At 44.8% G+C, this 24,571-nt stretch overlaps 1 protein-coding gene across 1 annotated transcript in view; it reads right to left on the bottom strand.

Annotated features, from left to right (window-relative positions):
• Positions 1–24,571, bottom strand: part of LOC108576501 (prolyl 4-hydroxylase subunit alpha-1-like) — a 221,164-nt gene that overhangs the window by 116,367 nt on the left and 80,226 nt on the right. The window contains exon 3 of the mRNA XM_017939510.1: positions 20,731–20,781. The gene's annotated coding sequence lies outside the window, so the exon portion shown is untranslated. The remainder of the gene's footprint in view (positions 1–20,730; positions 20,782–24,571) is intronic.

Below are 24,571 nucleotides of genomic sequence, written 5' to 3' on the forward strand. Positions count from 1 at the left end.
CAGAGTCTAGATGGATTACGTAGGACATGATATCCACCGGCTCAACTATCAACGAATGCTAAGTTGACATTACTAAATGAATCTTCGTTAAACCATCGTCACGCTACAAAAAATCCCCTAATCTCGCCCAACTTTCGTAGAATTAAAATTCACGATTGTCCAATCCTTCCCAGAAATCTAATTTACTCCGACAACTTTCCGGCTAAAGGGAGCAAATACTACAAAGCACATCAACCCTCGGAAGGCGAATGATCTTAGACGGACGCGGGAAGAGAATGCAGGGTCATTTTGGACCCGTAGCAAAATTTCTATCGTACACGGGTCTCAAGAAGGAACTATACGTATTAGGTGGTGAACTTAATTCCTGCCGTTTCTTCGTCTCCGAAATTAATTCATTTCACACATTTTCTCTTACTTTTTCCCGTCTCTCCGGCAGCAGGGCAATCCCACGACGGTAGAACGCGATGTCTTTCGATCCATTTATCCGCCCATTTTTGGACTTCTTCGTAATTGGAGAAGTGTGTCTGTAAGTGCGTGTTGCATCGACCGGAAGAGATGGTAATCCGATGGTGCCAAGTCTGGAGAGTAGGCTGGATGTGGGCGGACTTCAGATTTAAGCTCTAGAAGTGTCTGCTTCACGCTTTTGGCAACATGCGGTTGCACGATTTGACAAGGCATTTTCTGATAACTCATGCGGTAGCCATCTCCCTTCCTTCTGAATTTTTCCCATGACACGAAAGCGTTTTGTGACGGCCATTGTGTATCGTTTAACGCTTTCGACAATGTCCCTGCAGTTGTCGTACGAGGGCTGAACGGAAACATATCTCTAATTAACCTAGCTGAAAAGAAAGCGCCACGATGAAATCTGCCGCGCGTCTAACAATTTTCCAGCGAAACCAGAAAATTCACATTGAACGAAGAAAAAGATCCATAATCACCGGGTGGGTAGGTTGGGCGAAAGTGAACGCACGCGAGAAATTCTTTCATCCTTAGTCAAATTCCGACGGACAAATCCAATCACGTCGAGGGAGGGCGAACGTTAGCCGTGTTTCTCCGCGGCCACAAAGCTAATCTAAGTAACGCTGTGCCGCGTTTCAATTCCCGATCCGTTTGATCCGTGGACCACGACGAGGCAATCAACGTGGCTGCGCTTTTTCTCCTCCCCTTTCTCTCTCCCTCTCTGCTGGCGGTAGCAGCTCGTTATTTTCGCGAGTCCCGGTGTGCTCGGCGATCCTCATCGAGCGCAATCATCTCTCGAAAGGTATCGAAGATCACGTTGGAGTGAACACCACGGGGCGCATACGAACTTGCTGGATAAACCTTTGACCCTATCGAGGATCATTCCGTGCAGACCAGCCTCTCAAAGGGGCGACACGCCGTTCCTTTCCCTCTCTCCGTTCCTCCGTACAGAATCGAGGATTCAACCAGTTGGACGCGTGTGGAAATCGTCCTTCTTAGGCCTGTTTCACGTGCACCACGAATTGAAAACGGAGAGAGAGAGGGGAGAATCGATGCTTTCCTTTACTTTATTTCTTCGGCGAGGGTGCGTTCGTGTGGACTCACAATGGGGTGACTGGAGGAGACAAATATTTGAGGAAAGTTGCTGGAAGAGATAGGAGGTGGATCGCTGATTTGGAAACGTGTATTCCTTCAATTATTTTTCTCTCTTCTTCGAGTTTAGTTTAGGAAATATTCTGAGAATTGAGGGTATTAGATACACGGGGGAAAATGTTGGAGGAAAATTGCTGGGAGAGATAGGAGATGGATTCGGAAACGTGTATTCCTTCAATTATTTTTCTCTCTTCTTCGAGTTTAGTTTACGAAATATTACCGAGAATTGAGGGTATTAGACAGACAGGGGGAAATTTCTGGGAGAGATAGGAGATGGATTTGGAAACGTGTCTTCCTTCAATTGTTTTTCTCTCTTCTTCAAGTTTAGTTCAAGAAATGTTACTGAAAATTGAGGGTATTAGATACACGGGGACAATGTTTGAGGAAAATTGCTGGGAGTGATAGGAGATGGATCGTTGATATGGACACGTTTTCTGGAATTTTAATCTAAGAAAAATTGCCAAGAACGTATATGTAGAGTGAGTTAGAGAGTAACTGGGGGAGACAAATATTTGAGGAAAGTTGTTGGAAGAGATAGGAGATGGATCGTTAATTTAGAAAAAGTCTACACGTTCAATTACTCTTTTTTCAGTCTAAGAAAAATTGCCAAGAATAGAGGACACATTTAGGGCAATAGATAATATTGATACAGTATACAGAGTGAGCCAGGAAGAACAGAATACAGTAAATTCTCCACAAGTGTCAGACAGTTTGGATTCTACAAGTGTCAGTATAGATGGTCCTACGCCTAGGTCTGCGTCATTGCTGCGCCCATGTTATCTCGCTCGCTGTCAGTCAAGCGTGTAACGCTACACCACTCGGTTTCTCGACAAATCATAATAGAAAAATATAATTTCTTTAATTATACTTTTTTTCATCCCGAAATTTTTTTTAAATTCTACAATTGTCAGTCAAATGTGGGGCCGATTCTACAATTGTCAGTCAAACGGCAGGCCAACTCTATGTAATCTAATACAGGGCGTCTGTTTTATCTCAATGCAGTGAAATATCTGGCGTGACAGTGAACGTGTTAATAAGTAAATGTTGTTCAAATTATGTCGTGTTTTATGTCATTTTCATCAAAAAAATCTCATCAATATGTTAAGAAAAATTTCGGGATAAAAAAACGTAAAATCAAAAAAGTTGGTATTTAAATCGCTTGGTTGCCTCGACTCACGTTTCATCCTTATCTTTTATTCGCTGCCCTTGTCTACGTTCGGCAAACTACAAAGGCGGGCGCGAGGCTCGAAAACGTAGTCCCTGACTCTACAAGTGTCAGGTTTAGCTTCCTTGCGGACTGACACTTGTGGAGAATTTACTGTACCTCTATCAGTATGGAAGATAAGAGAAAATGTCGAAGACGATAATTGTGTAATACTAAGTGTTGGAATTCACCGTTAACACGCGCGTACTCTCTCGGCGCGTAACCGGGGAAAGTCTTTTGACCTGGGTTTATTGCACCCCTTGCTGGCCTGAGGACTTGTCAGTTCTCAGTGTCGCCGTCCAACTAGAATCCCACGCTTAGGACCGCCACAATAGTTTAACATTCACTAGGACATCCCGCTGGAGTTATTTACTGTAATAAACAACTTATAAACAATTACGCGTTGTTTTTTCACTATCAATCAAAACTTTCAACACTAAGAGTCACATACGATAATAGAAAGGAATCTTCCGTTTGACTGTATAACACTCTGTATAAATTCTGAATCTACGAAGAAAAGAGACAGAGAGAAAAATAGCCCTGACCGACGAAAATACAGGGGTCGGTATATTTTTTGATAAATAAAAAGCTGGTCCTGGTAGCGAAGCGTATTTCACGCGAGTAAGTGATAGTGCCAATTAACCGCGATTTAGTGTGTAGCGGTGCAACAAATTTCCGCGTAGGGCGGCCGGCCGGCATCGACGGCCACGAGTTTATTAGGATCGTTACTTTGACAGAGCAGCCGATCATAAACAGGAGTCTGGTCGGTGTTCCGTCCGTGAAGGCGCCCTGTAAATATCGATTTTTAATCAACCCGCGATTCTATTACCGCCGTGATCATTTCAAAAGACGCGCGCACCGCGTTCTCCTCCACGTGGAAACAGGCTAATCTTGTTAGGCAGGAAAATATAATCGATGCTCTGATCTTTGTCAAAAATCACCCTGCATTTTTCCTTTCTTTTTCATTTCTCCGACGACCCTGTAAATTTCCCCCTTTTTTTCTAATTTTTCAGTGAGAGCAGAGGAATTTCTGACGACAGTGTAAATTGTTCCTCTTTTTTTCTAATTTTTGAGTAAGGGGAGAAAAATTTCTGACGATCCTGTACATTTTATAAGAAGACAAAAATTTCTGACGGCCGTGTAAATTTTTCTTTTTTTCAAATTTCTGACGATCGTGTGACAATGGGAACGAATGAAAAGTCTGTGGTTACAATTAGAGATTTAATAGTACCCGTATGAATTTAACGGCACACCGAGCGAGAACGATGAATTTTAAGCAACACAGAAATCGGTACATGTATCAAGTGGCGGCCAATGATAACGATATATCACTTAAAAAGCCGCGTTCACGCTGCTCGCGGTTTCATCGAACCATCATAACCGCTAAACAAAGGCCGGGTGCGACGATAGATCAATTAAACGCTCTATGAATCTGAGTTTAGCTCTATTGAGTCGTGCGGCAACCCGCAGATGTGATCATCGCCGCGTTTGTTCAACGACGAACTTGCGTAGCAATGTAGCCTAATTCTTGCTGACTCCCGAGAAAAGTGTCGCGAATTAAAAATTACAAATTTTCATTCTATTCCTTGTAATACAATGGTACACAGATTCACCGTAAAAAGAAGCGCGAGAAGTTGAACTGCGATACTGGTATAAATTTTTTTTTCTAAAATCTAACCCATTTGAAACTCAATGGAAACTGTTCCGTGCGGAACAACGGTTCCCAAAAGCACCATAAACCGGCCCTGACCGAGCCTCGACGCAGAGGATTATCGGGACCGTCAGACCGAACGACAACTTAGCACATTTTCACCATCCATTGTACCAATTTTCTAATTAGCCAACTAGTCCTTTCCTTCTCCGATGTCCGATTTCCTCTCCTACTGGGAACTTCCATCCCTATCCTCTTACAAATATCCTAAGACCAATCACCGAATTTCCATCGTTTCAATATTCTACCCCCAGATTTGAACTCCGCCTACACCAACTCTCATTTTCCTGTACTCCTCCAATTTGTCAGTCAGTCTTCCTCGGAACACCAAACCATACATACCAAAAAACGATCAGCCGAGTCTGTTCTAGAAATAAACTTGTACTCCGGATTCTCGTTAGTTCTCAATATAAGACATTCTATTCGTCGTGATCCAAGTCCCGTATTCGTGGACCGATACGACACCACAGAAACTCCTTTCTGAAGAGAGTAAATTTGAAGTAACTGTGGGATCAGAAGTATAAATAGACGTTTATTTTACAAAATATAAGAATAACTATAATACTACGACATTTCCAAACACACTGTACCTTCATCCCTCGCACGCCACACTTTAGAGCCAGGCCCTTCGCGGGCCTCTCGTTGGGCCTAGCCATCGTCGCTCGTCGCCCGCTTTCTCTCTCATGCTCGCCACATTTGCTTAAAACTACTATTTCCCAAAATTTCATATTTTTCATTTGTGACAATTTTCTGTCGAGAGTGTTGTAAGAGGTATTTAAGGATAGGAGGACAGCGCGTGTATCTGGGTTACTTAGTACCCACACAGTAAGTTCTATTTTATTCTTTGTTATTTATCTGGCTCACGAGGTTTACACTTTACTGACTCTGACTCGCCGCTAGTCCTTTGCGCCCTTGATGCGCTCTTTCCAGGACCGCGGCGAATTATGGTGGGGGCGTATTGTCCGATGCAGCGCATTTGGTAACGCCGCGGATTTTCCTCCAGGTCCCGTACTTGAGACATGTGGCCTGGGCCTCTGGGCCCGCACGCGGACCTTTCGGCAACCCTTGGTTCATGACCTGGCAAATTGCTATTGAGACCGTTGATGAAAGTTTCTACGAAAACATGCATTGTTAGATTTACTAAACGTTAAACAGACTAAAACGGTTTTCTCAAAAATAGCTTTGCTAGCGCGCAAAGTGCTGGTCGCCGCAGTGCGATATCTTGATTCGCATCTCTTCTTCCCAAAGTCACTCAAAATCGCTCCACAAATACCATAAAAAAATTCCTCAAACCACTGCAAACCATTGCAATACAAATCGAAAGAAATTCTCCCATCTGTCTCCGAAGATGTATATGCAAAACGGAGCCATAAATACATCGACGCCGTAGCGGTTCCCGTTCTCACGGAGGACACCGTTTAGAAATCCTGCAGACAGGTTTTTCGCGACGTTTTATGCGCGGTTGCCTTCGCGTAAATTCCCGGGGAACGTGGCGGTCGTGTCGACGTGCGGAGAGACGAGAAGACGAAGAAGAAGAAGAGGAGCAAAGGGGTGGCTTTTTCCCTATTCGCGCCACTTGCGGCTTTTCCCTCGGCCTTCCCTTGCCCCTTTTTCCGAGCCAGCGGTTTCCGATATTCGAGGAGTTGCCCGCGGCGATAAGGGGAATCGTATTGTTTCGTTCGGTGGAAAGGAATCGACGGCTCGTGTTTATTCGACTCGCTGCAACCGGCTGCATCCTGTAAACGTATTATCGTCTCGTCGAGTGTAACGTCGACGCCATACTGATAATTGAAGTGTTTTACCGCACGCAGAGGGGAAGACAGACGGAAACGGTGGGATTGCCGATGCTTCCATCGAAGTTTATCGTGTGAAGAATCGGTTACATATCCGTTAACCCCTTTTCCCCTGCGATTCTTTCTATTCGGTTTTGCATGCGAACAGTGTTCGCTGTTGCAATTTTTCAGCGAAGTAAGAAAGGCGAGGATTATGTATTACTTGCTAATATATTTGATATTAGAAAATGATGTTTGATTGAAGGGATGTTGTAATTATAAGAGGAAAATTCGGACATTTTTCCTTTTTTTTCTTCATTGACAATTTCTCTGCGATCTAATTTGCATGCTTTTCTGTGAGTACAGAGGACAAGGTGCTTTTTTACTTCCTTTCGAGGGATATTTTCAGAGATTTAACAGAACACCTCTGCTCTGATGCGATACTCGAGACTTTTCCCCTTTTTTCCCTCATTCACGGTGTTTCTTCACTTCTAAGGGATGCGTATTTTCTGGGATATTTGCAACATAATTTCGTTCAATTCACTGAACAATGTTGCTAGCTAACATGTCGCATAGTAATCGTAAAAAGAAAATGGATAAAAATTGGTCCCTTTTTCCCTATTTAACTCTCCATACGCAACCAAATGTCTTTCTATTCCAGCCCTCCGAAAAATCCGAAGAAATTCCGAGATACTCCTCGAAGCCTCTACTAAATTACACAATAACTCCTAAAGTCAAATATTCGAAACTTTTTTCGCTCGGGTCACTAATGACCCGGATCGTCCACGAAGAATTAAGCACACAAAAACATTAATTCGTGTGATCCAATGCTACATAAAATACTACTCCCAATTACACGTCAGACGAAAAGTACCCAATTACCATAAACAAGATTTAAAAGCAGTCGGAAGAAAACAGGAAGAACAACTTGCAAATACCTCGTACAGCTGTTCGCACATTTTCAATTCCATCCTTCCATCCTATTTCACCATTCCGAGCCTCTGTTTCCCTATTGTCCGGGGAACCATTCGCGCGTACATCATCGAGGACATTAATGGCTTCAATTTCCATTTCCTACGGACGTTCTCGTGGAAGACTCGAGAGCCGCGTCTCGAGGATACGGGGAAAATGGATAGGCCTGACTGAGAGAAATTTTTTCCCTCCTCTCCCACGTGTACGTGCAATTTCGACTTCCGGGACTCTGGCTGTGCCGTGAGGTTTCCTTCTTCTCCTCGCGTCCTTATTACCCGCCATATTTCTTCGCGGCCTCGTTTCGCCTCGATTTCGAGTAAACGACGAATTTGTCGGTGCTTTTGTAGAGGAATTTGCGGGTTGAATAAACACGATTTTTCGATTTTTTAGGCTGAATTTGTGTTCCTTTCGAATTCTTTCCTCCGGAAGAAATTCACGATAGAGAAGAAATTTGGACTCGACGAATGACCGATCACAGGCGAACACTCCTTCGTTCTGTAACATTTTTACTTCTCGAAGAATTTGAGAATGAAGTCGAGAGTTGTATTTACATTGTTTGAAAAAAATTGAAGCTTCTCATTTAGTAGTTCCCTACGAAAAAAATTCCAAACTTCGCCTATTTTTAGACGCCTCGGAATGATTAGTGCCTGAAAGAAATTCCCAAAGTTTACCTATTTTTAATCGCCTCAAATCGACGACCACAGATCGAAATGATTTCCAAACTTCGCCTATTTTTGGACGCCTCAGAATGATCAGCGACTGAAAAAAATTCCCAAAGTTTACCTATTTTTAGTCGCCTCGGAATGATTAGTGCCTGAAAGAAATTCCCAAAGTTTACCTATTTTTAATCGCCTCAAATCGACGACTACAGGTCGAAACGATTTCCAAACCTCGCCTATTTTTGGACGGATGAGGAATTCCCAAAGTTTACCTATTTTTAGTCACCTCAGAACGACGATCACCGATTAATTAGAAAACGGCGCCTCGGCAGCACACTCGCGATCAAGTGTAAGTAGGATTTCACGAGCTGGCGAGGTTCTTATTACAAATTGCAGCGCAGGGGAGGCAATAACGACGGAGAACTGGAAGGAGGATAAAAGATTGAAAAAAAAGCAACTCGATGCTTAACATGGGGGGGCCAGAGACAAAGGGAGAATTACCACGGGTCATAGATGAGACGAGGAAAATCAGACAACCGTGAAAGAGAAGTAGACGAAAAAAAAAAAAGAAAAGAAAGAGAGAGAAAGGGATTTCACGTAATCGCGAGAGCTTCTGCTTTGCAGCAGGACTAATGGAATATCCTTGTAGGACGCGTACACGGAGGAAACTACGGGCATGAAAGTCACCGAGAATTCGAAATGCTAATACGCAAATAGGAGGGAAAAAGCAGTGGAAACGCGATGAACTACGGTGTTTCGCGCTAATCCGGAATTTATACGTACTCGTACGCGACCCGATAAATCCACGCTGAACACTCGACACGAAGAGCGGAATGAACGGGCCAGGAATTAGGAAGTTCCGGCCCGGGAACGGACGTTCGTTTCGTGCTCGAGCACTTGCTAGAAAGAGGAGCACTGCGATTGCTGTTTTACAACCTACCCACCTAGCAATTCTTACGGTTGTTAAACGGAAGGACGTTTTAATTATTTCCACGGCTATCTCGGCGTAAGAACGGTCGAGCTGGCGAATTGTCGAAGAAGATGGAACTTTGGAAAATTGATGCACTTGCAATTTCTGTTTCTGCGATTTTTCTGGGATACTATTGCGGACTTTGAATCGAGCGTACAGACGTGGTTGAATTAAAGGGTTCTGCTGTTTAAATTTTGGGTACCTAACTAATGGTCGATAGACGAGTGTCTATGCTGAGAAAGTACAAATTGGCTCGTAGAAATTTATTCTGATTGCTAATAAAATTTGAAAAAATTAGAGTTTCCGAGGAAGATTTTAACTAGACTACACAAGTGCTTGCACGTTTCTTGATCTTCCTCTTATGCTGTTTAAATTCTGTGTCTTCGAATTCTAATCAGACTATAAAAAAATACACTTTCTTTTATCTATGCCACAAAGCAATGCAACACCTAAATTTCGTGTTCCTAAGAAATCAGAAATCCGCAAGAAGTAGTCCAACCCCAAAAAATCGAAAGCAAACTTCTCCAAAGAAACACAACCCTTAAAACATTGTCCAATAAGGAAGTGCATCTCACATCGTACAAGAAACCACAAAGTCCAAGGACCATGAAAAGAAACATTTGAAAATTTGCGAAATGCACACTCGGGAAACGAAACGAAACGCAGAAATTCTCTCGTTCAAAATGCTTCTCCCTCACCACGCACAAAAACCGTGCAAAGAGGAGCTTCGAAAATCCTGCCCATCTCCCTTGTATCTGGACACCGGTGCACAAAGAGAGGCTGTGAAATTTCCTGCCGCGTTCTAATCTATTCAGCGAATAAGTTGTCAACCGGCTGTCGTCCAGCAGGCGGTCTCCTCTCTTCCATCCTCGATTCCCTCGTTCAACGAGCTCCTCCGCTCTTCTCCCCTCTTTGTGCCCGTAAACAGAAGGGAGGCGAACGGAAAAGCGTGGCCGACGTATCGGTCGAGAGAGCAAACAGGGAAAAGCGAGGCTGGGACGTACCGGGGGCCTCTCTAACGGAAAACAGAGAATGGCCCGGGGCTTTTCCTCTCGCCTCGTCTCTCGCGCCGTTAGGAGACGCGGCCGGCCGCTGAAAGCGAATCCGGATAAGCGTGAAACCTCGAGGAAAATCGGGGAACAACGTTCGCCGGACTTGGTCCCGCGTGGTTTCACCCAACGCTAATGCACTCGCTGACACACTCGCGCGAGATCCTGGACACCCAGGTGAATTATTCGTCGTGAGGGATCTGATGAATTATTCCGGGACACTTTGAACCAGACGGTCTTCTACTTTTCCGCGCAGAGGTGTGATAAAATGGAGACTCGCGGATGGTGGATGTTGATCGTGCTTTGTATTTTAGTATTTGGGTGGATTTTTTTTATGTACAGGCGACGGTGAATTTTAGGCGACGATTGTTGCTTTTTGGAATTGCGATTGTGGTTATGGTGGGGCTGAAGTAGATTGCGTTTGCTACGAAGTATATAGGAGAAATGAGGACAGATAGAAGTGAGAATATGTGGAAATGAGAGCAGATAGAATTGAGGATTATTAAGTATCAATTGTGCGCAACACTTCAATTGCTACATTGTAACATGAAATAGTTAACACTATTGTGAGAAAATTCGTCCCGAAGACGGTGAAGCGAGCACCTTGAAGCCACGCCCAGCGCGCTCGGTGGGGGGTGACTCCGCCCCTTTGGGCCTTTCCCTGGGCCTGTTCGCGTAGGGGTGGACAGGGATTGGCAGGACGATTCACGAGAACCTTCGAAGTAACATATACTATTGTAAAAACGTAGACACGTTCGATTCATTTCACGCCCACCCTACTCCGAGTCAGAGTGCTTTCTGACACTATCGTACATAGATAATAAAATAATTCTAGGGTAAAAGGTTGAGGTAAAATGATCGAGGAAAGTTATATTTTTGGAGCGAAGGTTGTTTGTGACAGTGACAATTTTAAGTGAAGATTGCTTCTCTATAATTACGATTATGGTTACGGTGGGGCAAAAGTAGATCGTGTCCGCGATGAAGTACGTAAGAGAAATGGGGACAGATAGAACTGAGAACTATTACGTATTAATTGTACGTAACACTGCAATTGGTGCATTGCAGCATCAAACAGTTAACACTATCGTACCTAGCTATTAACCCTTTGCACTCCGAGCACTTTTTCATAAGATTAATAATGAAACTTCTGGAAAGCCAAAGTTTTGTCTTGAGAAAAAAGGATTTTTCGTGTGTGCGAATTTATTTATTTGTATTTCTTGCGTTAATTTGCATTATTTCGATAATATAAAATAATATGAAAAAAGTCTGAATTGTACATTTCTCCAAGGTAATTACGCGTATCGCCATAAAAGCGCCATTGGAGTGCAAAGGGTTAAGAGAATTCTGGGGTAAAGGGTTAATGATCGAGGAAAATTACTGTCGTTTTATATTCTTTGCAATGCGGTTTGTTTATGGTGTTTCGAGTGATATCATATAGTGTTACAGCGGTAGAACAGCCTATAATATTAGCACGACTACGTGACACAATAGTAATCTAATAACAATATATTTGCATTTGTTTGGAACAAAAGTTCACAGCGTTTTTCAAATAAAATTCAAAGGCAACGTTTCAATATTTGTATTATACAGAGATTTACTCAACCACATACGCCACCTTGTTCCACTATCTTCCACCATCTTTGAGGCAGTTTACACGATTCCATTCTCCCAGAACTTGGCATCTTTCTGGGCGACGAACTTGTCCAGGAGGTTCGCAAACGCTACGAACTTTCTTTCCAACCCAATACAATAACACAATAGCAATACAGAAAAACAATATCCACGTACAATACTAACGCAACGATACTATTACAATTAGGCAATAAACACAGCCACTAAGAAACAAGTACCTATCTCTAAAGCGTCCTATTTTCCGCGACGAATCCGACCAGCTTCGTTCCTCCCGTTTATCGCCTACGCTCGCAGAAATTAATACGGAATGCAAACGCAGTCTCCACAGATATAATTTTTCTATTGGCCCCTAATATCGGCTTCGATACTGCCTACGTCCGCCGGAACCGTCTCCGCGAACAAGAACCTCTTACCAAGCTTAATTCCACGATAGCCCGCAATCGGATAAAGCTTCCTCCTCCTCTGCTCTCTCCCCGAGATATCGACGTCCGTGTTTTCTTACGTTGTAACGAATAAAACGCTGATTCGCCCTGGCCAGGCGCCCCTATCGCGCTGATGAAGCGGGAAAAATCAAGGTAAAACCCATGTGAAATTGCCCTTCGAATATATATCGTAGGATCGCGAGCGTTTCTCTTTCTTGAGAAACGAGGGCAGCAAGGCCCGATACACGCTAACGGTCCCCGCTCCCGGTCCAATCCAGCTTCGCTCTCGAAATATAAATTAGCGTAGGAAACGGAATGCAGAAACGCAATTAGAGATTAGTAAAATACTATCAGGTTGCAGTTTTACGTGCGGTCTACTACGGGGCGTGGGATTCAGATACGCCCAATCAACGCGGTCGTCCGACTAGACCCTCAAGGGGTACAGGTCGTCCGCCTACTCGTTCAGGGCCCTTGTGAGGAGGAATCCCCACGCTACGAGTGGCGCGGAGTGACTTTCCAACACTCTACCAATTCTCCAGATTGGTACCGGAGCTGTTCGCACTCACACGTCGGGGCCTGGAAAAAGGGCCCCTGACCAGCATGCGGCCTAACCACTGCCCCCTCGAAACCTACACCACACTCGGTCAGCTCGCGGTGCTGTGGCCGCAGGTGCCCGCGTCACACTGGCGCGAACCCTTGCTGGCCCAGCCCGGATGGTCAGGGGAGGGCGGAATGCCCGCCACAGCCCCCGACGTGGCTTGGAAATGTGCGCGGGTGGACACCAACACCACTACCATTGGAGGGAACCTCACCCCACTCAGTAATGGTAAACCAGCTCAGGTATTGGGGGATCGCCAAGCCCCTAGGAACCCTTGGGTACCCCCCTGCGGGAATTAGTAAAATACTGTAGGACCGACGGAAAAATTTCGTCGCACCCAACGGGAATCGAACCCGGGACCTCAGGCTGGCAAGCCAAGGCTTTGCCCACTACGCCAACTACTCCCTCTCTATCTTTCCTTGTCGATTTCCCTTTTTAGGCACGGAGACCCCGATACTACATTATTATTATTTCAAACACACTTTCCGTATCTCAGTCCCATTCCAAAAATCCCCCAATGCATCGTCCAAGATCGAATTCTCGAACATCCACCGAGAGAAAAATTCTGAAAGAGAAACGGGGAGGCGTCTCATTTCCAGATGAACGAATTCGCGAGATCGCGTGTTCGTGATACCGCTGTGTACACACATACACATGGTTATAGAAACGATAGAGGATGATGCAGAATGGTGTTCGATCGCGGGAACGTTCCTCCGCTGATCCTCCCTTGTTTCACGCTTACGTTCAGTGCAGGCAGCAGTGGATCGGGGATGGATGCATTTGTTTGCGGCGGAAGTGCGAGTTGTTTGGACGAGGAACCTCCCTACCGAATGAATCCGTAATGACAGTGCCGCGAATATTCTATAAACGCGCCGTGACATCGCGACGTTCGCGAAATGCCGCTACGTCCCCGCTTCTGCGTGCAGGATAAATGTGGACTGCAAGAGTTCGCGTTTCTTCCTCCATCGGAGCGCCGTTAGAACGACGAAACTCGAGGGGAATTGTTACTGGATCGGAGAAGTTTCTCGAAAAAATAAACTTAGAGGAGGAGCAAGTATTTTCAGGGGGAATTAAAATGTGTTATTTGGGGAAGAGAAGATTTTCGGGGATTTTTTGAGAGAATAGCGCGAGTATATTTGGAAGGGATTGAAATAACTGGAGTACTAAGTGAGGACATTTTTTAATTGTTTTGGAAGGAGTTAAAGTGACGAAGTGTTATTTCTTAAAATCGAGAGAAGAGTGTTTGACAGGATATTCCGAATAACGCGATCCCCTTTCATCGAACATTCTACCGAGAAATTCAGCGAGGAACCCGATCGTCACACGAGCCTTTATCATTTTCCAAATTGTTCCCCTTCCCTCTAAACTACCTTGGAATATCCGATGTAAACCAAATTCCCAACATCTCTACGGTGAAACTTTTCCTGATACACGCTGCGCCCGTGCCGCGAATAATCCACATACTTCCCCTCGATACTCCCCGGCAAGCTCATAATTCGCCAACTTCTGTTCGAAACATCGACGTCCCTTCGCAAGAAACGCTGTCGTTTCGATGCCCGAAGAAACGCCAAGTACAAGCTGAAACGTCTGATTCGAACGAAAAGGTTGAAACGAGAGGCTGAAGAGATAGAGAGAGAGAGGTGAAAAAGCGTTTACAGCTGTTTATAGCCGGTCGTGGAGAGAAACGGAATGGCCATCGTTGTTGGCCACCATCGGGGAGCAATTTAACTTCCGTTTTCGGGAGTTTTCGCGAAGAACCGGCCGATGTCGGCCGGAACGGAGTTCGCGAAACTGTCCAATTCCATTTAACCGGCGACGATAGACGATCATGCTATGACTCGGCTGTCCAGAACCAGGCGAAACAACGCCCCTAACGATCCTCCGTCGATCGATACGCGATTACGGAGGAGATCGGCCATTCAGCTCGTAGCAATCACCGATGAACGCGCGCCTAGCTGGATTTTCCGCGAAAATTTAGACGCAGCGGTTCACGCGTGTTCTGCGAATTTAAATCGATTAGAAAGTTTGTTTAACTGCTGCAGGGAATTTGCGAGTGTATCTACCGCAGGTTGAATTAACGCTTTATGTTTAGCTTAGATTTTGCGAAACATCCTGGAGCCTAAGAGTGTATTTATTTCAATTTTTACAATTTACTGCATTTGCTCGATTCTGAAGAAAACTTACATATGCAATGTCTGTTAATTTAAGAAACTCAACGTAGCCATCTCCTTCTGCAATTCCATCAAGTTTTTCACAGTAACTCAATTTTAAAATATCTCGTAGATGCGTCTTCTTAAAAACCACCCTTAGACAAATTTCCCTCCACTCAGAACCTACGCCTGTCTCTTTGAAGCTGAAATCTCAGTCAGAAATCTAACTTGAATTTGTCAAGATCCTCTCGAAAATCTACAAATATTATACATTACCAATTTCTTCATTTTCAAAAATCAACACACTCACGCCCTTCTTTCGAGACTCGAACAATTCAATTTCTCCCTTCTAAAACAAATCCCCCACGCAGAAACTACCCTCCGCGCAAAACCCTGCTCCGCCTAAAACTGAAACCTGTCTCACCGTAAGCCCACACCATCAAACCAGAAATGCAATTTCGATTCGCACAAACCGTCCCCCCCTATCCCACGAAAGCAGCGATCACCATATACACAGGGTGGTCCACGATGCATAAAGTATGACGCAATCACACGCGCGCGCGCGCAATAATAATAATAATAAGAGGGGTGACTGTGGACAGCGGCGTCGGTGGACAATGTAACTTGCTCCGTGTGCGGTGTCGGCGTCACCGAAACAAAAGATTCAATTTTACAGGCGCGTCCTCGGCCGCGCTAACGAGCCGCCCCTTCGCGCGCTGCGTGAACGTGGTACACGCCACCCTCTGGTTTTTCGGCGGTAACGCGCCTTTCCTCCCTTTCTGCTGCACGCTGCGACGAAGACGGAACCGCCGGGGGTTCGGTCGTTTCTCGGGGGTGAGAGGGAGAGACCGTCGGGGTTAGGGAGAGACGAGCACGCGTGTGTGAACGTGCGGGAGAAATAAAAGATTGAGCGCGGAGGCGGAGGGTGACGTTCTAAGTAGATAGGGGATGTCGGGGAAATTGTGTGTATTTCTGGAGCTGCAGTTTTTGCCGGGAGAGAATTTTTGGAAGAGTCGCGGAGGTGATTTGGGAGAGGAGGGGGTTGAGTTGCGAGTGTGAAAATTTAACACGTTGCTGGTAGACGCCCACCAAGAGTTATCTCGTTTTTACAGTATAACTTTTCGGTGCCCACCACGCGTCGAGATGTTGTAAACGCATAGGAAGTCTGTGGGATTTATTTATTTTTTTACATCCTGTTCGGAGACGCCCGACCACGAGATAATTCGAAAGCACTTCTTTGCGAAAGAACAATTCAAATTGAAGTTATAATACAAAAATTAATATGTGTTTGTTTAATTCTATAGAATAAATTGAAAACAAAATGTTGGCGTCTAGAACAGATTTCTTCAAAATTGGCTTGGCAGTTAATGTGTTAACCCTTTCGCTACGGCAGATTTTAACGCGTAACGGCTGCAAAATTGCTTATTTTGGCCGTATCGTTTTGAAATTCGTTCCGTTAAATTAAGGTGGAAATACTTGAAATATAGAATTAAGGATTAAATTAGACTAGAAACGCGCCAAAAGGCGCGAACTGTACAGTGTGAGTAAATTTTCAAAGCGCCTATAGTAACGACAGGGTTAAGGATGAAAGGTGTCTCAGAAATAGAGGGAAATAGGGGTTGACAGAGTTACAGGAAAATTGTGGAAGATCTGAGGAAGGAAGGGAATAGGTGAAGAGACGGACGCAAAGGATAATTTTGTGAGGAAAGGAGCAACGGAAAATTTAAAGACGAAAGATGTTTCGGGAGGGTTAATAGTGTTGCAGGAGAATTGTGCGAGATCTGAAGAAGGAAGGGAACAGGTGAAGAGATGGGCGCAGAAAGACAATTTTGTGAGAAAAGAAAAGGATGAAAGATGTAAAGAAGGAAGGGAACAGGTGAATGCAAAAAGACAATTTCGTGAGAAACGAAGCAACAGAATTTAAGGACGAGGGATGTCTCGGAAGGGTTAATAGTGTTACAGGAACTCTCTGAGAGATCTGAGGAAGCAGGCGAAGAGTTGAGAGATGGATAATCTGCAAATTTGTGAAGCAAAGAGATAATTTAATCAAAGTCAAAGAAAATGGGGTTTCGGGAAAACTCTGAAGAATTTATTTCAACCCGATGAACGTAAAAACGAGCAGAACAGCGCACGGAAGAAGCTCGAGAAGATCGAAGTGAAAGGCCACGAGGCAAAACAGGGAAATCCAAAGGACGCTGAACGATGAAGAGACCGCGTAACGCGGGGAAATGCGGGAAAACACGCAGAGCCGTGGAAAAGGAGAACGAAGAGCACGAGAGAGAAAAAGGGAGAAGAACGGAGAGAAGAAACCCTGCCGAGTGAAAAATGGATGGAAACAAGCGGAACACGGGCAGAAAGGAAGGGGAACAACGCGAAGAAGCTGCAAGTCTGGTCAGGTTATAAAGTAATATATGAGGGGCGTAGAGAGGACGCGGGGGAAGAGACAGAAAAGCGCGAGAAAGATCTTCACGGGGAGAAAAAGTGGAAGGCGTGGATATAACGGAGCTGACGCGACGGCGAAGACGGTGAAAACCTGCCGCGGCGGGGATGAAAAATGAAACTTTTCCGCGGTATAATTAAAGAAACGCGATTGACACGGGCAAACTGGTCGCAAGAAACGCGAGAAATTCGAAAAACTCCTGATCCTACGAGAAGAACGACCCGAAAAAGCTAGGCAAATAATTAAAGAGCAACGCTATACCCTGTATCCAGAGGAAGGAAAGGTAGAATAAAAACCGTAGAGTCCGAGGAGCCGAGAGACGAGCAGAGAAAGCTGTTGCACAAAGGGTGAACCGAAAAGGAGATAAAACAGAGAAGTAAGGACAACGAGGAAGGGAAAAAATAACGGTAACAAACCTGGGTGTAAGGTGAAGCACAGAAGGAGGAGGAAAAGGGAAGAAGAGGGCCGAAAAAAAGGAGAGAAAGAAGGGGAGAAAGAAGAGGGAATCCGCCCCTTGTGGACTCGACACAATGGGACACGCACAATGCTGTGTCGGATAAAGGGTGGCGAGAGAGAGAGAGAGAGAAGGGCACCCTTAGCGTTTACTGCAGTGCTCTTCAATCCCGTTGGATATTTTCGACGAGATTTGACCCTCGTCTCGCATTTCTCTCTCGCTAATAAATGATAAAGCGCAGGGAGAGAAATGTGTCGTAACCTGCACCACCCTCCTACGACCATCAACCAACGATTCATCCCTTGGCCACTTCAGGGGAGTCTTCTTTCATTTCCGTCATGTGTACGAGGCTCGGAGGAGGAAGTTTATTCACACTTTCGCAGCTGATCAATGTTTTTTCCACGTTTAAATTTCTAACAGTGGAAGATTTAAGTTTCTAACATTGGAAGTTGAGTGGTAAGAATTGAAATTTCTAACAGTGGGTGTGGAATGCTGTAGATTTAAATTTCTAGCAGTGGACGTGGAATACTGTACGTTTTGTCATTAAAACAAATTTGCATGGAAATATCATGTCTGCAACTACTATATTTGCCGACTGAAATTGAGTTTATTCGAAATTTTTCGTATTTTCCGCGTCACGTGTACACAAATCTCTTTCACTTTCAGATTGAAACTGATTTCAACTTTGTAGAAACTCGCTTTGATTAATTTGAAAATATAAAAAGTATAAAATTTTTAATTAAAATGTAAACAGGTGTATTAACTGTACAGGTAACCGTGCAGATGTGTTAAGCGTGTATAACATTTTCACGAATCCATTACGCAATATCGATGTAAGCAATTTTTTAAACCGAACAAAATATTCAACGCGAAATTTTATAAAAATGTTCACGTAAACTCTAGTCTTAGATGTACATCCACGCTTTCAGCAGAATTTCAGTGGAACAGAAATATTCGGTAAATGTCCATTTTTCGTTTCGAACAGATTGATTACAGATAAAAAGATCATATTAAGAATCTATCGATTGTTAATCATTAACCTCGTTCTTTTCTGGACTTGCCTCACTTTCGAAGTAAACGCCTCAAATATTCACCTAAATTCTAATTAGGATATTCTCCCCTATCAGCCTACATTTTCCACGCGCGTCAACGTATCAAGCCCACTTTGACCAACTTCTCCGCCGAACGCGGTATCTTAGTCGAAAAGCGCAGGCAACAATGAAAAGACCTCGTACATCATACGCGACACGCTGCTGAATAATACTCTTTACAGAGTCGATAAAGACGCGTTACGCTTTAGACAGGTTGGATCAACGGGTTGATTTCATTGCACGCCGCGCGGAATCTATTCTCATCGATGCGTGGGGGATCGGCGATAAATCATTGGAGACGTTGAAAAGACGGTTTCCAACGACGCGAATCAACCTTCCTCCTTTTTCTAACCTCGGAAGGAAACTCGAGGCCGGGGGAGGAAGGAGGAAAAGAAGAAAGGAGGGGAATTCGTGGATTTTCCTTTAACCTCGTCGAACAGAAACTCGTTGCCGCGATGAATTATGAATTACTCCCGTCGAAAAGGGAGGAAAGGGCGAAGCATTCGAGGCTTTATCGTTCAAGTCCATCAAATCGCGGCGACGCACGGAAGTGCATGAAGCAAGGAGACGTTTGGACCGGTTCGTTCGTTCTCGTTCGCGGTGCTGCTCGAGATCGAGGCACGAAAATTCGCGATAAATCTCGCGGCTGACTGCCGGAATATACGCGAGGAACGCTCATTTCCGGGGAATTTCTGCGAGCGCGATTTCTTCGAGGTTCGCTGGTTAGAGGGTTCCGATCGATTTCTGTCACGGTCCAACCCTGCTCTCTCTTGTTATCGACGGGAAACAATGACTTTACGACGATGATAGTCCCCTTGATTATTCTGTGTGAACGTTTCTGCCGCGATTATTAACCTCTCGGCGGTTTATCCCGGGTGAAATTTGGACAGAGCGTCGAATTTCATAGCTTAAGGACCATTTACTAAAAACTAGTACATGCTAGACACTAGAACGTGGTTTATACATTCGTGCCCGTAATATTCCAGAGAAATATAGTTTTAACACGATTTACACTTAAGTTCGTAAGTATTGAGACATTAGTGAATATGAAAGAAATGTTTCGCGACATGTCGAACGTTCACGAGTGGGCACCAGGAAGGCATATGGCCCGCAGAAACTTTATTTCTCTACAGCCATAAAACGCTTCCTGAGCTTCGTCGCCAATTTGAAAGGAAATTTTAATTAACGCGAGGCAGAAAGGGGCGCATTCAAAAATAGCGCAAACAGGCGTCCGTGTCATAAACCCAATTCCTAACAACTGCACTCCAGTGAGAAGAACCACGCATTCTGTAAGAGTATGGTCGAGTGAATATAGGGACTCGCGCTGGTTTATGACCCGCAGACCGAGAGGTCCCAACGTCCTGACACCCCCACGCGCTAAAGGCTGGGTCAGTAAGGACCCCCAACCTGTGCCTGGGTGGCAAGAGAGGGGCGTCAAGGCACGTATATGTGGGATCAATTCGTCAGGAAAAAAAGCATACACCGTCGCATAGCCAGCCCGAGCCTCGGCGCGCTACCTTCAACTGCCTTCTCGTCCCGGGGCCCGCATGCCTCTTCTACGCTTCGCTCACGCCACGCCGGTACGCGCCACACGCTCTCACGTGTGTCGGACCCGATCGCCGGCGGATCAGTCCCCACAAGAGTATGGTCGAGGGAGCGTTGGGACTCGCGCTGGTCTATGACCCGCAGACCGAGAGGTCCCAACGCCTTGACACCCCCACGCGCTAAAGGCTGGGTCAGTAAGGACCCCCAACCTGTGCCAGGGTGGCAAGAGAGGGGCGTCAAGGCATATATATAAGGACGCGTTAAGAGTATTGTATTAGAACGAATTAGGAAGCGCGTAGTTGACAAGGACGAGGAGTCAACGACAGACTAAGTAATAACTATAGTTTTCAACATAATTTTAACTAATCCTGACAGATATTATTCAGACCAAAAGCCCTTAGAATTTCTATAAACCTGACAATTGCCTAGGATGTATCAACGAACACTTACCGAAACTGAATACAGACAATCAATGGATAACTGGCCGTGGATGTAGGTATCCTGCAAAGAGAAGAAGAACGAAGGTTAATTCGCGCGGATTACTCGTCGAGTGGATTGATTTAACGTGTAATACAGTGATTATAAACGGTGGAAATTTAGAGTGAATTCCAGCGACCGGGCTGAAAGTATTTCTAACCGATAGAATTCCGACGCTCTCTCCTGTTGCAAAGTCAACGGCTAAACAAATCGGATCAAAGCGGATGGATTGTGCGAAGCCGAGGGACTTAAATCCGAGCGTCAACGGTTAGGTTAGGTTCTGCGCTTTGTTACACCTACCGTAACTTTGTTTTTACGTTTTACCTTGGTTCGTTTCGAATTTCTATTGTTGCCAATTTCACGAATGCGAAAGTCAAGACACGGTTCTCTTTGGATCACCGGAGAAGATTCTGCGTTACGCGATATGCGTATTGGAAGTTTCGTAATACATATCTGGGGTCACAGATTACACTAATAGGAATATGTCGCGTAATCTAGGATTCTTCACTGGCAGAGCTGAATTGCCTAAATTGTATTTCTTTGGTAGTTTTTAATGTAAATGTTACGTATTTGATGATAAGAATATGAAACTGATGTTCTTCTTTTTTATGCCGAGGTTTGTTGATTGCATCGACTGTTATTAGGTCATCAGACGAAGTTCCATTTAAACTCAATATACGTATTGCTGTAATTCCATTTTAAAATACAGGTTTGTGTCTTTTACGAGGAATTTAATTGCGCTTTTTAAACGGTCCTGTTGTTAAGGATACTTAAGTTTAGACCAGGCTTACGATACGTACGCGACTCTGCTATTTTTCAGATTAAGGTTTGAATACGCGTTTAATGGTTTCGTTCGTTAGTTATTCCTTACTGTCAGGAGGGCTCCAAACCTCTCATAAAAGCGGAGAATTTGGAGTAAAATCTCACCCCCCGTCAAGGGACCCAAATGGACGGGCAAAAACCGTATAAAGGGACTGGGGTGATAGACAATAAGGACATTGTTGTAAGAACGCATTGGTGAAACATAGAATCTCAGGACATTGGACTCGCGCACATTTAACATTTAAGAACTCAGTTACATTGCATTACCGTTACATAACAAACTCGTCAAGGGACCCAAATGGACGGGCAAAAACCGTATAAAGGGACTGGGGTGATAGACAAAAAGGACATTGTTGTAAGAACGCATTGGTGAAACATAGAATCTCAGGACAGTGGACTCGCGCACATTTAACATTTAAGAACTCAGTTACATTGCATTACCGTTACATAACAAACTGTGCTGCAAATAAAGAGTTATTTGCTATATAATCAGGCTTCATGAACATTGTGGGAGCCAACACCTGTGATGTGGAAAAAGTGTCAAGTTTGATAAGGTCATAAGAAAAAATTAGGTAGGATTTATAGACTACTCTAATTTACTCAGTAATAGCCTAACAATCCACTTTTATTTCACATTTATCAATTCTCCTGAAAGTAGATTCATCGTTAAATGACACTGTTCGATTGTCCTCTTCCTCTATTCAGAAAGCGGGTCAGAGTTTCTAATCTCTTCCTCACGTTTTTAACACCACCTTCTATTTCTTAATTTGCTTTTACTTATTGAAGAAACTGTGACCCGTCCGTAGCAGCAATAACTTTATGAAAGCCATTGAACACCGTTAGTCTCTTAGTTTCATTATTTTCGCCTTTATTTTATGGCTTAGAATTTCAATTTTCGTTTCTTTGTTCGAACATGGGTTGCCTGAGTCAGAGTGCATCATAAAGATTCTTGCCTGCTACGGTCGCGGGCGAGGCATGTGGAATTTCCGCGTACGTCACTCGAAGGTACTCTCTTTACCTGAGGGTGACCGTTAGCTGGAGGGAGGTCACTTTACACAAAATTTATTCAGCCAATCATGTTCACTCGACCGATTCTCTAGCCACTGCCGAAAAAATGCAATTCAACCAATCCGCATGTCTCACCCCCGCTAACACACCTCGTTCAGGTTTACTTCCGGGAGATTCCTCGAACGAGGAGGCAGTTCAAAAAGACACTTCACGAGAACAAGACAAATCAAAAGACACATCCCAATTATCATTCCTTACCTCCGGAAACGATCGTAACGCGCCGTCTTTATTAAAGTTGATCGCGTTGCATCGCGAATTCGTGCAAAAACAGACACACTGAAATATTCACTTCATGAACCACGTCGTTCTAAATTATTACAAATTACGTCACATTACGAGGTACGATATCTCGTCGAGAAGAAGCACACGACACGATACGATATGCAAATTACAAGCTTGGAACGTACATAGGAAACACAGCGCTCGGCGTGTCTCTTTCCAGCAATTTCCACGCGATTCACAAATCACGCGGTACAACATCCCCCTTTCCTGTCGCCCTCCCCGTCGCACAACCGGCACGATTTAATATCGCTTCCTGGATCGAAGGGCGCGCAGTTCGAAAGTATTAGAACCGGCGACAGATGTCGAGGAGGGGCGAGGGAAGAAAAAAAGGCGGTAATACTTAAAAATTACGCTCGCCGTGTCGGAGGCTGGGCGCGTATCAAGGACGATCATTCCCTCGAAGGGCTCCCACTGTTCCCCGTTGGAAACTTATAAAACGCTGAACCGGCACATTTCACACGGCCAATTTATTATCCCGTTCTTCCCCATTTCCACCGCCCTTCTGCTCCTTTCTCTTCCACCTTTTTATCAATTGTTCCTGAGGTTTCTCACCTCTCTTCATCTCCGTTTGACGAGATCGGCCCGCTCGAACCGGAGTAGAATCGATACGCGACACACCGAGGGGAGGGAGAGAGCGAGAGAGACTTGAAATTCATTTTGTCGGTGCGTTATGCGACCCGGAAATTTGCATCGGTTGATTATCGCGCGGGAATGCTATTATCGAGTCGGCCGTATCGCGAACATTCGAACGTCGAACGTCATTTGCCCTCGACGTGTGTTCGCGCGAATTTTTACGCTTTTGTTTTTCGAGGGAATAAAGCGGAGGATTTTTGCTGCTTTTCTGTCACGTTATTTGTTTTCTGCTTTAATGCGGCGCTCGTGAATTGAATTAACACACGCGCCGAGTTTTAGTGTGCCGGCCGTTTTACAGTTTTCCGTTGAAACAATTGTCGTTCTGGAATTTTGTGTTCTTTATTCTGGAGAACGATACTTAGCCGATGACTTTTTTGTGAATTTCATTCGAATAATGCACTCAGATGCTGAGCTTGAAATTTCCAGTTTCGATGGTCGACGAGAGTTTGGCGAAATTAGGTTTCGTTCCCGATTGCAACGTCGTTCTCTTTTCGAGATGCCCGGAAAGTTGGTTTAACTTGGTGTTTCGTCGTTGCCCGACTCGTAAAGGAGAAGCGATTGCTCGTCGTCTGGTCCATAACTCACGATTAAACAGAAGCCGGAAGAGGGATCTCGGTGCTTTGCGGCGTGCAAGGTTCTGAAGCATTTTTCGAATCGACACACACACAAAGGGCCGGTCGAACGGAGAGAAAATGGCCGGGTCATAGATTTTTACGGGCCGTTCTCCAGCAGGCAAATCGCGACAATTTCGGCGGCCGCCGATGCGGAAAATGAGTTTCTGCGCTACCCACGGCAACTTCGCTGGATAACTCGCGACTCTGCCTGGAAAACTTCAGCCAAAGGCACCGCGCTCTTCTCCTCTCTTCCAAGAATGCACCTATTCCCTTTTGCATCTCTCCCTCTCCTTCGACTTTCCTCCTCTCTTCTCTCTATCTGTCTCTACCACCCTCTGGACTCTCCTGTTCCTGTGGACTGTCTCTCCTCCCTCTCTCGCACACCCTGGACTCTC

Source organism: Habropoda laboriosa, unplaced genomic scaffold (genome assembly GCF_001263275.1).
Source record: "Habropoda laboriosa isolate 0110345459 unplaced genomic scaffold, ASM126327v1 scaffold291, whole genome shotgun sequence".
Taxonomy (NCBI): domain Eukaryota; kingdom Metazoa; phylum Arthropoda; class Insecta; order Hymenoptera; family Apidae; genus Habropoda; species Habropoda laboriosa.